Consider the following 17,028-nt stretch of genomic DNA (forward strand, 5'->3'; position numbering starts at 1 on the left):
TATAGGTTATGTTACAAAAGACCAAAATAATGTTATCGCCCTGCAGTTATCCTTCCTGTCCCCCTCCTCCGTACAATGCCTTGGATTGTGTGGTTCCCACCCACTATATTGCATGAGGTTATTAAGTTTTTTCTGCTTCTCCTCTTGCACTCCCCAACTCATTTTTTAAAGTCAGAATTACTTGAATTACACATCTTTATGATTAATAGTTATAAACTGACTACCAAGCAATTAATGGCTTTCTAGAAACTGAGAAACCATGGTGGGATTTCCAAAGAAAACTCACAATGTATTTGATTAACAGGATTGGTGTTTTACATGTAAACCTGTCTGATAGCAGGAATCTGATTGTAGTTTCTTGGCTCCATGATATCTTGAAGCCAAATGGTTTGCACAAAATTGACACTCGGTCTTTTAAAGAGATTTGAGATCACTACTCAAAATGTGACTATGCGTTCTGAATTAGTTATTCGGCCCCTTCAAGTGTCCCCTGCCTATTATTTCAAAGGGAAAAAAAGGGGGGGGAGGAAATGAGAAAAGTTGCTTTCGGCATTAGCATATATGGCTCCTAGGACCAGAAAATAAAGATGGACATTGCCTGAGTTAATAGGTAAGCTAGGAGAAATGTGAAACTAAAAGAGCTGTGAGATCAAGTGGACCATTAGCACACAACTTTAAAAGGAGAATGCATTTTTTAAGCTGCATGTGAGTGAGTTGTAAGTCTCTTGTGATACATGTCTCCAGAAACCCCACAGATCTCAGCATGATTGACATTTATGAGAATGACCTTAAGGTAGGTATGAGACTGATTTTTTGTTGTTGCTTGTTTGCTGTTTCCATGACTTAAAGGAAAGTAGTTTGAGGTGTCAGTTGCTGCACTGCTAATCTTCTCCAGGCCAGCATGAACAGAGCACTAAGCTTTAATTCCTACCTGTCTTTGACAAATGACTAAAATAGTCGGTCGCCCTCAGAACACTGGTGCTTTCGGGTATAACTTACTCATTTACTGTGTCCTCCACATTCCTCCCCAGATCTGCCACTTTGCTCATCAGGACTAGTGCCAGAATGTTAGCATCAGATCTGCTTAATGTCACCCTCCTGTAAATGGACCACAGTAAACATATTGGGCAGTCTACAAGAAACACTGGAGATGAACAATTTAGACTTACTATCTGTCAGCGAGAGCGGGGACCATCTGGACAGGCAGTTAATGATCAGCATTAGAGCAGCATGCACTGCTAGGCTTAACTATAATCTCTGGGCCTCAGTTTAACAAATGTAGGGGAACCAAGAGAGGATTTGAGCAATGTAGCAAAATATCCCCTGAGGTCCTGAAAGAATGAGATGCGACTGAGCCTTACCTGGTAGTAACTAAAATATCCACACGCTGTCACACTCAAAAAAAACAACCACAGACTAATTTTTAGGGCAAACATAAAAAAGGATTAAGGTAACTTCTCTGGAAATTTAAACACTCCTGTCCCTCCCACCAGAAGAGAAAGAGAAAGCAAGAGACAGTGTGCATGCTTTTGCCTGAGCTATTCAGATGCCATACACCATGGAGAATCCATAAATTCTTAGATGCTTCCTGTGGAGTAGGTTGGAAAAAAGAACCCCTATTTATTTATTCACCACAGCCTTTGGATCAGCTCTTGGAAGAAGAATGCAAGAGGGTAGAAGCTTTTATCCAGGCAAAAAGGAGAGACTGAGATTACTGCAAATATTCCTGTAAGTCAAAGGGAAGTGGACTCAAATCACAAAAATCCATTCCTAAAAAGTGAATTTAATATTTCTAAAAACTTGGAGTTCCCGTTGTGGCTTGGCAGAAACAAACCCTACTAGTATCCATGAGGATGCAAGTCCGATCCCTGACCTTACTCACTGGGTTAAGGATCCAGCACTGCCGTGAGTTGTAGTGTAGGACACAGATACGGCTCAGACCTAGCATTGCTGTGGCTGTGGTTCCTAGCCTGGGAACTTCCATATGCTGCACCTGCAGCCCTTAAAAAAAAAAATTCTAAAAACTTAATGCCATGATGGTATTTAGCAGTAAATAACTTTATTTATTATGTGGCAATTGAATTTCAAAAGCATTTACCATTTAGTTTCTTCAGGCTGAGGAACTGAAGAAGTAGAGAAAGCATATGTATATTTTGAAAAACAGAGTTCATCCTTCTATGGGTAATAACAATCCAATGTAGGCTTAATATGTTGGTGGTTTTGTTTGTTTTCTTGAAGATTTTAGTTATCAGTATCCTTAGTCTAAACAACAACAAAACCCCATAGTTTCAAAATTAGGCAAGCATCCTTGGACTTGAAATAAGACCATAATATCTGGTGCCTATATTTAACAGAGTGCTGCCTCTGAACCATTCCAGGAACATTTGTTTGAACTGAATAGCCACATGTCATCTACATACATCAAGGATGAAAAACACATTGCTTGCCTGCTGCCACTGTCCCCATGGCACTTCTATGGCAAATTTTATTAATTGGCTTTCCCAATAAGCTCACACAGAGCTTCACAATCTTTCTTAACACAGTCACTTCTAATCATTTTCTTGGGAGTCAAACTGAACACATTTGATATAGGATTTTTGTCAGACAGTTTAAGCTGGGAACCTATTTAAGTGCGAGGGAAGGAAAGAAGGAAGGAAAGAAAGAAGGAAGGAAGGAAAGAAGAAAGGGAAGGAGGGAGGGAGGAATTATTTAGTGCCTATTATGTACAGAATGTATACTTACTAAACGCTGACAAAGATTCTTTGTTTGTCCAAATTGTAATCAGACTCCTGAACCTTCTTCTAGGCCCATGTGGGTGGGTACTTCCTTATAAAATTCCAGTTTTAGGAAGAACACTGCCAAATCAGTATAATCAGAACCTTCCATTTTTCCATGATGAATACCCTGCTGCCAAAAATTGCTTCAAAATGAGAAACCCCAGTTCTAGGACTGGACTGAGAGCTGAAAACATTTCTTCAGAATACCAATGAAACTGTTTCTCCCTCGCATCATATGAGAATCCAAATCCTTTTCTTTTAAATTTCCTACAATTGTGCTGTCTAAAAGGAGTGATGTTTCACAGAATTGGTGCCTTTCAAAACAGACAAATCCTTACCAGTGGATTATTTACAGGGAGGAATGGACTCTCAAAGAAGTAAGATGGCTCAGCATCTTACTTTCTTTTAATGGTTGGCTCAGCATTTAAGCCCAGATTTTCCCACCTCCAAAAAACACAGGTTTTTACCTAACAGAGTGGTGGCAGCCAGATTTCTATGAACCTAGAGGTGGGCACTGCCCATTCAAAGATTCTTTGGACTGCTCTCTGCCATTTGTGCTTAAATCTACCCCTGAATAGTTCAACCAAAAGTTATTATTTCAATGTCCCTGCCCCACTAGGCCTTCAGAAATAGCTTTAGAATAATAACCATCTTCTGGTTCCACAAATACTAAAAAAAAAAAAAAAAAATCACACTCATAGCATTTCATAACTTAATAAGGAAATTTATCTACTTTATCCCTTAAAAGTGAATATATCCATTTCTTATTGATCAAGAAGACATTAGATATCCTGCCTAAGAACACAGATAAGGAAAAACTCAGACTTGAACCTAAACTTGTGATAACAATTCCGAACTTCCTTGTATTAAATTATACTATGAGGTAGAACTTGATACATGCCAGAAGAAAGAAAAGAAAAAGTTAATGACAGTTGAAAGGACAAGATTGGAAATAAGTTACTGATGTGGTAGCATTTGAACTGCCTTAAAGGATTGGATTTAATATGTGTGGAAAAGAAAATGAAGTAAAAATGAAGAAAAACAAAAAGATTTAACAGAAAACAATATATTTGAGAAGGGACTGGCAATTTCTAGGTGTCTAGCATACTTTACATGCTAATGTTAGATGGAAAATTAATAAAATAATTTGGGGCCAGTTTATAAAGAAGCACATAATCCATACCAAGAAATTTAAATATTTTTCTTTGAGTAAAGTGTTTTGAAAGAACAGTTTAATGAACAGACTTACGTTTTGGGAAGACGTTTTATTTGAGGCAATGCAAAGAATATGTTGACGATTACAGAAAGAATGAGATGTCTATGCTGTTAATTGGGTGAGAAATTAGAGAGTCTAAAGTGAACCAGAGTCCCTGTAAGAACAGAGACACTGGGAAAGATGAAGGGTAGTGAAGAAGAGAGGACCATAAATGAGTTTAAGATTCTCAGTTTGAGCATCAGAATGAATGACAATGTAATTAGCTGAAGTAGGAGATTTAAGCAATTAGGGGAGATAATTAATCAATTTGACCTTGTACTTACTGAATTAGGGGCCTTCATCCCAATCGGTTGTTCAAACCATCTGGATCAAATGAGAATAGATACATTCTGGGGTCATCACTTAGAGGTAATGAAGGTAAGAAGCAGTAATATACCTGGCTCTAAAAATGGTACACAGAGGGGAAATTTGTTGAAAACCTTGAATGTGAAGGTCTCTTTTGCCCTAAAGAGCTTGTATTTTTTTAATTATAGGGAGTCATAAGATTAGTATTTTGCAGAGTTCCCTGGTGGCTCAGTGGGAAAGATCTAGTGTTGTCACTACTGTGGCTTGGATCACTGCTGAGGTGTGGGTTTGATACCTGGCCCAAAACTTACATGTGCTGTGGGTGTGGCCAAAAAATAAAAATAAAAAATAGTATTTGGTCATGGTTGTTGGAGGCCAAGCCAGCACTAACAGCTGGATGAAAGTGGGTTTGGGAGAATTCTGCGAGTATGCATATTAAAACAAGTATAGAAGGTGCCATGGCTGCTGGTCTCCTGCACAGCCTGAGGGTTCCCCTTCTCAGTTATAACAGCAGCACTCAGCAATGTGGCACGTTTTCATTCTTGGAAAGAAGTTTATTTCCAAAATTAGGTTCTTCATCCGAAAGGTTTTGAGCCCCATGAAATAATTAGGAAGTCGTGCCTCACAACAGAATCTGTCGTAACCCACTTTGTTTTCACTTTCAAGGGCGGTTTTTCAGTTTGTCATATTTTCAAACTGTGAGGGCAAAAAACTATTTTTGAATAAATTAAAGAATGACAAGATGAAGTTGTGATAATGTCACAATTATGCCTTACTGTTGGTTCTGATGAGGGATGGGGGAATCTGAGATACCACTAGGCCTTAACAGGGAAACTATACACTGAAGGACTCCAGCCCACACAGCTTTTGTTGATACTGCAAAACGTCCAATTGCTAGAACGATTTTTTTTTCATCTATTTGAAGCAAATGCTAAGTGAAAAGTGACAGGATGCTACGCCTTCTAAGATAAGTCTGTGCCTGTTGGAGAAAAATCTGCTGTTACGGCTAAGACAGCACTTCACCAGCTGAGGCTGGCACAAAAGAGGAAAAGCTGGGTCCCACCTGGAAATGAAGAGTATGTTTCTCATGAGAATCTCAGAGAAGAGAAAATTACTGTGATGACCTGCCCTCCAATTAGATGATAAATGCACATTTTCAGCAGCAAAAATCAGGGCTCCTCTCAATCCTTGGCACACAATGTGCTCATAATTGCTGTTGATATCTCCTGGCATCTTAGACTTTCTCCTTTGTTTTCTTCACATTCTTAAATTCTCCCCATACTTCAAAATCTAACTCAACCCCATCTCATCTGGGAAGATTTGTTTCAACCTCTCTATCCATCTTTTCTTGCTTCTTTAACTTTTCATCATTCGATAGATATAAGACCACATGTACTTGTGCTTTATGAACCAATCTTTCCAAAGCATTTACATTTTGCCTCCTCAGTGAGATCTGAAATTATTTTAATGAAATAATAACATTCATCTTATTGTGTACAATACCAACACCCCCATCGAGTATAAGTGGTCGATTTATTAATCTCTTTCCTGAAAATACATCAATTTATAAAGAATCTGTAAAGTTTTTAAATTCAGCACCAATTTAAAGATAAATTAGGAGTTCCCGTCGTGGCTCAGTGGTTAACAAACCCGACTAGGAACCATGAGGTTGCGGGTTCGATCCCTGGCCTTGCTCAGTGGGTTAAGGATCCAGCGTTGGGGTGAGCTGTGTAGGTCAAAGACTCGGCTCGGATCCTGTGTTGCTGTGGCTCTGGTGTAGGCCAGTGGCTACAGCTCCAATTAGACCCCTAGCCTGGGAACCTCCATATGCCATGGGAGCAGCCCAAGAAAATGGCAAAAAGACAAAAAAAAAAAAAAAAAAAAAAAGATAAATTATTTTTCCCTTGGGCAGTAAATCATATAACCACTTTCCAGAATGAATATGTCCTAAAATCAGGTAGAAAAGGGAAACAGATCAACCTCCAATGGGCAGCAGGAGGGAGGACTACATACAAACGCAAAGTATTTATTGGAATCTGCATTTAAAATTTTGCAACCTTCAAAAGTTTATGAAAGGTATTCCTTCCAGGCTTAATAAAAACTGAAACCAGCTACAAGTAACAGGTACAATATAACCATAAGAATTTCAGGCTGATTCTTCAAAGAGTTCTGATGATGCACAGCAACAGGGTGTGGGATCTGTGTGTCCCACTAGCAAGTGATTGATCCTTTTTCCAGACTTATTATTCAAAGTCCTAGAAAATTCTAGGACTATTGTGTCTTTAAAAGTCCTATGCAGGTTGGCCCTGGCCAAGTCTAAAAAATACTCAATTATAAAATGGAATTTGGAGCTCCCGTCATGGCTCAGTGGTTAATGAATCCAACTAGGAACAATGGGGTTGTGGGTTCGATCCCTGGCCTTGCTCAGTGGGTTGAGGATCTGGCATTGCCATGAGCTGTGGTGTAGGTTGCAGATGTGGCTCGGATCCCGCCTTGCTGTGGCCCTGGTGTAGCCCAGCGGCTACAGCTCCGATTGGACCCCTAGCCTGAGAACCTCCATATGCCATGGGAGTGGACCTAGAAATGGCAAAAAGACAAAAAAAAGGAATTTAATTCTCATTTAATTCTCCTTTTAATAATTCAAATTCAAAAGCCACTTGAGTAAAGAGAAGGGGTGAAGAAGCTTACTATTTCCTGTTCTCTCTTCCAATTAATTTGTAACAAGATTTTTGTTTCCCTTGTTGTGTTTTGGCCCCTGGCCCCACCTCAGGCCATGCAGGTGAAATGGCCCTGGGAAAAAGAGGGACACTTTCTGTGCTTAATTGTAAGTGAGCCTACAACATACCCCTCCAAGCTCTGGTAGCAGTAGCTAATGGAGGCCAACTTCCATTTCCCCACCGTGTTCCTTAAAATTCATAGATAACAAGAAGAAAGTACAATACACTGAACAAACCACAGAGAATTCGTAACAACTGGAAGTCTAGTCTAAAATCAGTAGTACTTCTAAGAACTCGCAATTATCCAAAAAGGAAAAAAACAAAATGACAACATGAAACAAAATTTGTCCAGTTTTTTTAAGAAATAACTGACATACATCACTGTATAAGTCTGAGGTGTACAGCATAATGGCTTGAGTTACATAGATTGTGTAATGATTACTACAACAGGGTCAAATAAAATTCGTCTTCTCATATAGATACAGTAAAAAGACAAGAAAGAAGAAAACTAAAACTTTCTCCTTGTGATAAGAACTCTTAGGATTCACTCTCTTTTAACAACTTTCCTACACATCATGCAGCAGTGTTAGCTATAATCATGTTGTACATTATATTCCTAGCACTTATTTATTTTATAACTGGAAGTTTGTACCTTTTGACCACCTTCCTCTATTTCCTTCTCCCTCTACCCTCTGCTTCTGGTAACAAGTATAATTTCTTTTTCTATGAGTTTGTTTCTATTGTTGTTGTTTGTTGGTTTAGATTCCACACATAAGTGAAATAATACAGCACTTGTCTTTGACTTATTTCATTTAACATAGTACCCCCCAGGTCCATACATGTTGTTGCAAATGGCAAGATTCCATTCTTTTTGTGGCTGAATAATATTCCATTGTAAATATGTACTACAACCTCTTTATCCAGTCATCTATCTTTTTTTGGTTGTGTTTTTTTGTTTTTATTTTTTGTTTTGTATTTTTAGGGCTGCAACCAAGTCATATGGAGGTTCCCAGGCTAGGGATCAAATCAGAGCTGTAGCCGCTGGCCTATGCCACAGCCACAGGAATGCCAGATCCAGCCACACCTGTGGCCTATGCCACAGCTCATGGCAACACTGGATCCTTAACCTACCTAACAAGGCAGGGATAGAACCTGCATCCTAATGTATACTAGTCAGATTCGTTTCCACTGAGCCATGACAGGAACTCCCCTATTTTTAATTTTTTGAGAAATCCTCATACTATTTTTCATAGTGGCTGCACTAATTTACAATCCCACAAATAGTGCACAAAGTTTCCTTTTCTCCACACCCTAGATAGCATTCGTTACCTCCTGTCTTTTTAATGACAACCATTCTAACAGGTGTGAAGTGATATCTCATTATAGGTTTCATTTGCATTTCCCTGATGAGTATCTTTTCATGTACCTGTTGTCCTTTAGTATATTTTCTTTGGAGAAATGTCTATTCAGATAATTTGCTAATTTTTTTAATTGGGTAAACTATTTGATTTTTGCTATTGAATTAGATTAGTTCTTTATATATTTTGGATATTAATCTTTCTTTTTTTTTTTTGGTCTTTTTGTCTTTTTAGGGCCACATCCATGGCATATGGAGGTTCCCAGGCTAGGGGTCCTATTAGAGCTGTAGCTGCTGGCCTACGCCACAGCTCACCACAACAACGGATCCTTAACCCACTGAGCAAGGCCAGGGATCAAACCTGAGCCCCCATAGATGCTAGTCAGGTTTTCTAACCACTGAGCCATGACAAGAACTCCTGGATATTAATCCTTTATCAGATATACTGTTTGCAATTATTATTTGCAAATATTATTTCCCATTCTGTAGGTTGTCTTCTTACTTTGTTGATGGCTTTGGTTCACTATATAGAAACTTTGGTTTGATGTAGTCCCACTTGTTTATTTTTTATTTTCTTGCTAAAACAAAGGTATATTTTACTGAAACATGTATTCTTGCATTTGAGAAACAGAAGCTGGTTATTTCTTTTGTAGATACTCATTGAGAAATTAAAACTTGCCTGTATTCTTTGACAATTTAGGAAGGTAATTATAAAAATTTCCTATTGTTACTGCGACAAATTACCCAAATGTAGCAGCTTGAAACAACACAAATTCATACTCTTACTGTTCTGGAGGTCAGAAGTCTAAAATCAAAAATATCAAGCACTGGCAACGCTACATTTCTTCCGGAGGCTTTAGAACAAAAATCAGTTGCCTTATCTTTTTCAGCTTCTAGAGGTTCCCTGAATTCCTTGGCTCATGGTCTCTTTGTCCATCTTCAAAGCACATCTTTCCAACCTCTGGTTCTATCATTATATCTTTTTCTTTCTGGTTCTAACTCTACTACTACCTCCCTCTTCTGAGAACAATGGTGATCACACTGGAAACAACTGGATAGTCCAATATTTTCTCCCCTCCTTAAGAGCCTTCAGTCAATCACATCTGCAGTTTTTTCCATGTAAAATAATATATTCACAGGGATTAGGATATGGCTGCCTTTGAATGGTAATTATTCAGGATACCACAGTAACCAAACCGAATCTGTGATCAAGGATAGATACCAAGAATCCACAAAGTGTGCAAGTAATCAAGATTCGGCTATAATTAATAATCTAGGTCTTCAAGAAAGTAAACTAAATGGTACTTTAAGTTGCAAGATACATGCAGCTGAACTAAAGATTTCTAAAACATACTCCTCTTGGTATTTTTTCTCGTATGTAGAAAGAAAAAGAGTCTGAAATGTAAGGGAAAATGTTCACTTAAACTGATAGTTTGTATGTAGAAAAATTTTTTTAGTATAAAAAAAGAAAAGAAAGAAAAAACTTTTTAAAGAGTTTGATGAAATGTTTCAAACCACAAATACAAAACCTATTCTTTTTTTTTACAGAATTGAATTCTCATATCTTTATGTCCTTATTATTTCTTTTTCTAAATACACTGTTGTAGTGGAGATATGAGCTCAGGAAACACTAAGCGAATTCCAACAGATTAGCAAAGGTGATTTAGATATATTATGTTGATTTAGATATCAGCGTGCTATGAGAGATTACCTCCACTGATCACAGCAACTAAGAAGACTGAGTATTAATCAGCTAATGTTTGCAGATCTTGTGGAGGAAAAGGTGGTAGATAGAAACTAAGAATTATAAAGAGAACAAAAGGAGCATTACTCAGATAGGTGGGAATAAGTAAACATCATAAATTAGGTTAATAGCAGGACTCTACATCTTCCTTTTCCTCCTACCTTGAAAAAACCTTAAACTGTAGCTTAATACACTCTGTATATATTCACATATACTCATTTAACACCTGCTTTATTCAATATTAACTAAAATAAATTTCTATAGTCTTTAAATAAAGTCAGGAAACCTGTTTAAAATTCTTGGCCTAATCTTTGTGAACTTGTTCTAGCATTTGGAAGTCAAAGTACAATTATGGAAACAGAATGGGAATAGGTGGATGCCAGAAGACCAGGGTTGTAGGCCTAGCTCTTATGCAAATTTCCTCCAGGATTTCAAATAAATTTCTCATCTCAAAGTGTGTGATATCAATCTCTATTAGAATAAAAAAAATTACATTTGTTAAAAATCATTTAATAAATCAGAAACTGAATATTCATCATTCTCACTATATAGTAAATGTAATTTCTCCACTGATGCCAATTATACCACCTATTACACAGAAAGAATTAGAACATGGTAAAAAAACAAAACAAAACAAAAAAACAGAACTCACTTCTAAGAAAATATACTTGCTTGCTTTGGTCATGTAGGAAAATATAAGAGATGCCAATATAAACATACTAGGTCTCATAAATATGTTACCTAATAACAAAGGTTGGAAAATTACATACAATAGGCCAAACCAGGCCCACCACCTATTTTTGTAAATGAAACTTTATTGGAACACAGCCTTGCCCATTCATTTACATGTGTTAATTTCCAGCTAAAATGACAGAGTTAAGTGGTTGTGACAAAGATCAGAGGGCCAGCCTACCCTAAAATATTTACTATTAGTCCATATGTAGAAATTTCCTGGATTTCCCTGGTGGCCCAGCAGTTAAGGATTTGGCATTGTCACTCTTATAGCTCAGGTTTGATCCCTGGCCCAGGAACTTCTGTATGCCATCAGTGTGGCCAAAAAAAAAGAAGAAAATGGAAGTTTCTTAACTCTATCTCATAAAATAAAATGACACAAGACCACTGGAAATTTTCATATCACACATTAAAATCAAATAAAAAATTAAGTATAGTTCTAATGATTAATTTTTTCACCATATATATTTCTTCACATGTCACATAAAAAGTGATATCACCTTAAGCAAATAGTTCATGATTTATTTCTTTTAGTTTGTTTTCTTTTCTGGCATAGTAGCTAATTTGCTGTTACTTATATTATTGTTAAATTCAGTAAAGGTAGGCAACATTATGCTGCAGTAACAAACAACCCTCAAAATCTTAATGCCTTAGGAGTTGCCATGGTGGCTCAGTGGTAACGAACCTGACTAGTAGCCATGAGGACGCGGGTTCGATCCCTGGCCTTGCTCAGTGGGGTAAGCATCCTGCATTACTATGGCTGTGGCATAGGCTTACAGCTATAACTCCAATTCAATCCCTAGCCTGGGAACTTCCATATGCTGCAGATGTGGCCCTAAAAAGACAAAAAAAAAAAAAACAACAACAAAAAAAATCTTAATGCCTTATAACAGCAAGTCATATCCACTGGGTCAACCGAGGGATCCATGTGCCCTCTCTCTGGGAATCAAGCTGACAAAGACTCTTCCATTTAGAAAGGTGCCAATCACTATGACAGAGGGGAATAGAATACAGCAAATGGCACACTGCTTTTTAAAGCTTGCACCAGAAATAATATATCCCCTACTATCACATTTCCTTCTTCAAAGTAAAACACATGGTCATGCCTAATTCCAAAGGGAATGGGGCAGTATAATTCTACCAGAGGACCAGAAGAAGGAGAGTGAGAATATCTGAGAGACTCTTATGAGAGTCATGATAGTTGCCAAAAACAATGTGAGAGGGAGATGGGTTAAGGCCCCTTGCCTATGGAGACTGCATCAAATAAGACACCACCACAGAAAGTACAACAGTTTAATTCCACTGTAATTTACCAAAATCTAGACTTTCTGGCTCTAAGTTCATAAAGTATTGGTAAAAGTACTAAACCATCCTTGCAAATCCTATAACAAAGATTTCTTTCGCAATGTGAAGAAGTATTTCTTCAACTCAAATGTTAGTGTTAGTTTTCTGAACTCTTGGGTATTTCCAAATTCCATTTATTTGATATTCAGAATAATTCTGTGGTCCTTTACAACATTTAAAAATAGCAACTGGAAGTTTAGCTATGAATTCTCATAATGTCTATAGAAATTTACTTGCCACACTGAGTAAAATGTACTTTTAGAAAAATCATTTTCCCACTATTAAAAAGAGCATTTAAATCATGGTCTATTTTAGATTCTAAAATTACCTTCATGCATTTTTTAAAGAAAGCAAACAATCAAAATAGAACTCACAAACGATGTACCACATTCTTTTCACGTAAAACCTTATTAAAAGGGAATTAACTTGTTTTTATTTAACATATTCATTTACATACTAGCTGTTTAACAAAATTTTACTTTTTTGGAATGGTCAGACATAATTAAGGAATTTGTGCCAAGACTCCCTTTGAAAGCTACATCTTTAAATCACATTGACTAGTAAAACTCCCAGTGCTGCACATTTTTAAATCAGAAAAAAAAAGGGGAGGGGGGAGGTTTTCATTTAGTTAGCCAATTATGGGACATAGAATCCAGAACAAAATTTTCTTATATTTAACATACACTCTTAAACTCTTGTTACAACACAATTAATGATTAGTATGTAGGCATGGAACTATTCTGTACCTTCAGTACACAGTCTTTTTTGCAATAATGAAAAGGGTAAGGAAAAAGTGTATCTATAAAATATATACTGCTTTCTTGGTCAAATATATGTTGATTTTATTTAATGCAAGATTATTTTCAGTCTGAGTGTATTCACAATTGATAAAATAGACTGTGGATGGGCTCCTCTAGCTGGAGGGACCATATGCATAAGAAAATGCTTGCAGCAAAGATGACATATGTCATACCATGTGCCAAATACCATCCTAGATCTGGAAGTGACAATTTTCTCATATATACTGGCACTTGGAGCGCTCTAGCTTTAGATTTCTTTTCCGTAAGAACTCATGTGACATTATGTGTGCTTCTGAAAAGCTTGGTAGGAGGTTTCCTGGTGATTAGCTATATTATATTTTATATTTTTTAACCTATATCCTTTAATATGCTTTGTGAACTATTTTTATTGTGCCTCTTAAACATCAGACATAAGCTTGCATGATCTACTCTACAGTCTTCAGGTTTCTAAGGAACATGCAGTCATACCCTTGAGCATATAAGACATGAACCTTGTTCCTTTTTCTATGAAACTAAGTTAGTTTCTCTGGAAATGAGGGTAATTCTACTGTTGGAATAAACCTTACCATCCTAGTCAATTCACAAAAAAATAATATGCTGAATGACCAACCGCCATATTTATAATGTATCTATTTACCAAAATATTTGTTTTTAAAAAGCAACTAGTTATAAAACATATGGCAGGAGTTCCCACTGTGGCACAGTAGGTTAAGGACCTGACTGCAGCAGCTCAGATTGTTGCAGAGGTGCAGGTTTGATCCCTGGACTCGTGCAGTGGGTTAAAGGATCCAGTAGTGCCACAGCTGCTGTGTAACTCACAGCTGTGGCTCAGATTCAATCCCTGGTCCAGGAATTTTCATATACTGCAGATTTAACCATTAAAAAAAAAAGTATAGCAATTAATAGAGGATGGGATGGCTCCTGACAGTCTGAGGATTCCTGCAAAGTGTTAGTCAACTGATTGTTATTTCAGTTTCATATGGAAATTTTTCAGCTTATGCGATGTCTTTCCAATTCTTTTCTATGTCATTTCTGCTTTTCAAAAATTTTAAGGTTCCCTTATCAGTTTTTCAAGTAGCACTGCAACATTAGTACATGATTTCTAGCAATTAGTAGCCAAAATACAAGTAACATGGTCATTCTTGTCTCTGTCTTGTTCTAATATACCCATCTTTTAGCATGTTTAAGGTTTTAAGATTTTATGATTTAATCAAATGTATGCTTTTCTATTCTGTTCCTGTTTCTCATTTGAACTTACTATCTCATCAATGTTACCACACATGATAGTGATACCTTCCATGCATTCTCACTTCCTTTCCATCCCTTTGAATGATTTGCAGGTTTTGTGTTGAATTCCTTCTCAAAGCATTACCAGGTCAACATATTCCACTTATTAGACACCAAAAATTTCTGTGGTCACTAAATTATTTTGTCCACTTCTTATTCCTATCGTATGTGCTCTAAGTTACTCACTTCCCATTTTTTTAAATTTTAGATAAATTTAATATGTCTTACAAAATTCCTTAAATTAACACACAAGCCTTAATTTGTGTTTCTGGAAATACATTTTTAAATTTCAATATGATACGATTATTTTTAACCACTTTTTAATACCCATATTTCTAGTAAATGGATAAAACTATACTTCATCTTAGCCAAAAGTCCAAGCAGCGATAGGATAAAATTTTTAAAATTGGCAAACTGGCTATCTAAAGAATTGGTTATTCAGTTATAGGATCATTTATTGGACTGGTTTCGGGTGAGGTGGCTTGCTTCCCTATTTCATAGGTATTTGTAGTGATAAGTAAAATGGAGAACGCAAACATTTTATACACACACACACACACACACACACACACGAGTTATATTTTGTTGCCTATACAATTCAAGCATTCACCCCAAATCTCAAGTAATATCTTTCTCTAGTACATACTATGAAAGCAAATTTCTATCTCATTTTCCTACTAGTTGTTCCCTTGAAGTGGCTCCCATAACGAATGTACTTCCCCAACACACCCACCTTCACCTCAGATCATGGCTCACCTCAGTGTTAATGACCACTGCAAACTCCTAGATTCACGCATTCCAGTATGAGGCTTTTTCTTCTCTGAGAGCAACAGAGATGTTGTGTATGGAAGACAACATTTCTCTCTATAAGACCTGTCCTTCATCAATTAAAAGCAGGTGCAATTTAGGACGCAGAAATGTAATACTGGGCAACAGAGGGGACTATCCCTAAATTCTAGGGATAAAAGATAAAGTAAACCCTTCAGAGGAAGTACTCTCTGGGCATCACACAGTCCCAACCTGGCTCCTCATCTTCTAACCTCAGTCAAGTCCTATAACCCTATTCTAACTCCCTCTCAGGTATTTCTTTAGCCCACCCTCTACCTTAAATATCCATTCCTCTTGTCTACGTTCCAGTCCAGAGCAGTGTTATACAGCTCTAATGTCACATTCAAATCACCTTTGGAAACATTGTTTAAATGTCAATGCCCAGACTTCACCCAGAAATTCTCGCTTAATGATCTATAGGATTTTTTAAAAGATTTTTATGGCTGAGTAGTATTCCATTGTATCTAAATATACCACATCTTCCTAACCCAATCATCTGTCAATGGACATTTGGGTTGTTTCCATGTCTTGGCTATTGTGAATAGTGCTGCAATGAACATGTGGGTGCATGTGTCTTTTTTAAGGAAAGTTTTGTCCAAAACTATGATATCACTTATATCTGGAACCTAATATATGGCACAAATGAGCCTTTCCACAGAAAAGAAAATCATGAACTTGGAGAACAGACTTGTAGTTGCCAAGGGGGAGGGGGAGGGAATGGGATGGATTGAGAGCTTGGGCTTAATAGATGCAAACTATTGTCTTTGGAATGGATTAGCAATAAGATCCTGCTGTGTAGCACTGGGAACCATGTCTAGTCACTTATGATGGAGCATGGTAATGTGAGAAAATAGAATGTATACATGTATGTGCAACTGGGTCACCATGCTCTGCAGTAGGGAAAAAAAAATAGTGTATTGGGGAAATAAAAAAAAATAAAAAAATATTTTCAAATTTAAAGTTCCCAAAAGTGACCCCCAAGTTAAAGTTCCCAAAAGTTACCCCCAAGTACAGCCAAGCCTAGAACACTAAAAAGCTCTAAAAAGATTTTCACGAACATTTCACATCACTTTATATATGATATATGTGAAACACCCTGTGGTAAACCTGAAAGGCTGCTGGAGGTTGCAGATGACATGGTAGCATGGAGAGAGAGGAAACAGTGGGAAGCCCCTCCTTGACCAGATCCCATCCGGCCACCTAACCAACAAAAACATAAGGGCTCATGATTTCTACATATAAGCCATTTTTGCCATCCTCATTTATTGGCAGGAAAAGGGATGCTGTGATCCACAGCAATGATCAGGGCAGCTTCCACTGGGTGATAAATGATGGCTATAGGCAGCCTAAGTGCTGAGGACTGTCCAGCCCAGTACATGGCCCTCCTAGGATGTCTGATTTGAAAATCACTCAGTAGTATGAAGTACATGCACACACTTTCCAAGTTGTCCAAGGACTTATTATCAAAGTGAGAACAATCTAAGTTACTTACTATCAAAGGCAGGAATAATATAAGTGTTCTTTTTACGTATCCTAAAGACAGATCCACAGTACATATCTAATAAACGCTAGTGATCGGTTAAAGTCTATATATCTTGATTAGCTACCATCAGTAAAACTCCATAAACTCCTCAAGCAATGAAATTTGAATAACAGGCAAAAGACTAGAAGATCACAAATAACAAACAATTAATTTGGGGAGCTGCCTTCTGCTTGGATAGGCAAGTAAAGCTCAGTTAATCCTCCCCTCTGAGATCAGAAAAAGATGCAGGAATGAAGGTCCAACACTGGGAGCACGGACACCACCACGTCACCCCAGAGGAGGGTGAACTGACAGCTCGGTTGAGGAAGAATCTGTAGCAGATTGTCCTGGATTTAAAT

General features: G+C 37.3%; 1 protein-coding gene across 3 annotated transcripts in view; it reads left to right on the forward strand.

Moving 5' to 3' along the window:
- The first annotated feature begins 703 nt into the window (after positions 1 to 703).
- The window catches only part of CDH6 (cadherin 6), a 245,990-nt gene continuing 229,665 nt past the window's right edge, over positions 704 to 17,028 (forward strand). For all 3 annotated transcript variants that reach the window (XM_085002025.1, XM_085002024.1, XM_085002028.1), the window contains exon 1: positions 704 to 793. The gene's annotated coding sequence lies outside the window, so the exon portion shown is untranslated. The remainder of the gene's footprint in view (positions 794 to 17,028) is intronic.

Source organism: Sus scrofa, chromosome 16 (assembly GCF_054392235.1).
Source record: "Sus scrofa isolate SSC_HxYL_T2T_F1_AM1 chromosome 16, Sscrofa_HxYL_maternal_Yorkshire_Landrace_v2.0, whole genome shotgun sequence".
Classification (NCBI taxonomy): domain Eukaryota; kingdom Metazoa; phylum Chordata; class Mammalia; order Artiodactyla; family Suidae; genus Sus; species Sus scrofa.